Below are 1806 nucleotides of genomic sequence, written 5' to 3' on the forward strand. Positions count from 1 at the left end.
GGTCACTAAGCTGTTTCCCCTCCTTCAATATAGCCTGTAAACTCACAGAAAGGACAGGACTGTGCTGACACTCACCTTGAAGTGCACTGGATTGATTCTGGAACTTTACAGGAGGAGTGAGTGACATATCTGGAGTGTAGTCCTCCGATATAACACTAGCTGATGGAAGCCATCTGCCTGCTGTGAGGAATAGATTGGTTCTGTCTCCACGGAGAAACGTGTAGAAACTAACTTCCAGAAATACTAGGGAAGAGGGGCCCTGGTGAAAATTAGGGGATGCACGAAATTAGAATTAATGAAGAGTATGTCTTCGAAAATCTATTCGAATTGAAGCTTGGTATGTTGCTGGTCTGATGAGTTACATCCCAGAGTATTGAGGAGGTGGCAACAGAGCGACTGAAAGAATTCCTGATTATTCTTCAAAGCTGGTTAGATTCTGGAGGGATCCTGCAGACTGGAAAACGGCTATTGTTCCCCTACATATTTAAAACAGGACGGAGAGGGCAAACAGAAAACTAAATAGCTTGATGTCAGCTGTGAGAGAAAGGGACATCGACAATTGACAACCAGTGGGAGTGTAGTTTTTGAATTTTCAGAAAAAAAGTTTGATACGGTTGAATACTGGTGAGTGGGGAATGTTAGGGTCCATGGGTAGGTAGGAATGGAACACACAGAATGGATCAAAAATTGGATAATGGGCGAAAAGAAGAGAGTAGTGTTTTTCTCTGGGTGGAAGGCTTGTGGGGTTTCAGAAGGATCAGTGCTTGGGGAATAGCTGTTCACAAGATATAACATGATTCGGATGGGAACAAATGTAATGATTCTCGTTTAAGTTTATTAAATGGTGAGAGGTTGGGAAGTGCTGTTGTTGAAAAGGACTTGGATGTCCTTGGTTATGAGTCACTAATAGAATCCAGATGGGACAGAAGTAATTAGAACTGAAAATGATAGCTGGTCTTTCATGCAAAATACTTGAAGTACCACAGTAAATATTATCTTACTCAATGGTAGTGTTTTGTTGAAAGAGTATTTGGAGTATTGTGTACAAACTGAGTCTGTTTTATAAATAATGATCTCCACATCACCGAGACAGTGCAAAGGAGTTTCACCATATTGAACCCTGGCATGATGGTGCCATCAGGAGAGAATGAAATAAGTATTTGTTTAATCTGAACCACTGTGAGACAACAAGAAGTTGGAACTTGATGGTTACATACGGGCCCTCACTATGTCCCAAGCAGCTATTGATAAGGTGAGAAATTCCATACTTTCCATAGGATGCTAGATTCCTAATAGTTTACGTGCCTGTGCAGAGACCTCATTTCTATTAACAGAGAGGTACAGGCTCTGAATGAACACTGAACACTGTATTGCACAGTTACTGCGTGACCCTCCACTCCACGTTACATTTTTCACAATCCTGTCAGCAGTCACAATACCTTAATTCTGAAACAGTGAGCTATTCTCCAGCAGCTTCTGAATTTCAGATAGGATGTTGGTCTGCTCTCTCAGCGATGGAAGATGCCTTTTAAACTGGTTTAAAAAATCGTTTCAGTTCCACTGCCAGAAAACCATGCTAGCATAACACGAATGTACTACGAGCAATGAAGCCATGAGGAAGAAACAGTCCATCTGTGCAGCCCCTGCTCCATTTGTTTGTTATGTTGGAGCATCTCTGACACCTTCCTCTTTCTGTGTTAGTGACATGAGAAGCTGAATGATCTCTTCCTGTTCCTTTGTAACTGATTCCAGATGTGAAATGGTCACTATCTGACCCCTGTAAGTGATGTGCGGGCGTGAGCAGAC

This window comes from Chiloscyllium plagiosum, unplaced genomic scaffold (genome assembly GCF_037043375.1).
Source record: "Chiloscyllium plagiosum isolate Xiang-an unplaced genomic scaffold, Cpla_swu_hap1 HiC_scaffold_42, whole genome shotgun sequence".
Taxonomy (NCBI): Eukaryota; Metazoa; Chordata; class Chondrichthyes; order Orectolobiformes; family Hemiscylliidae; genus Chiloscyllium; species Chiloscyllium plagiosum.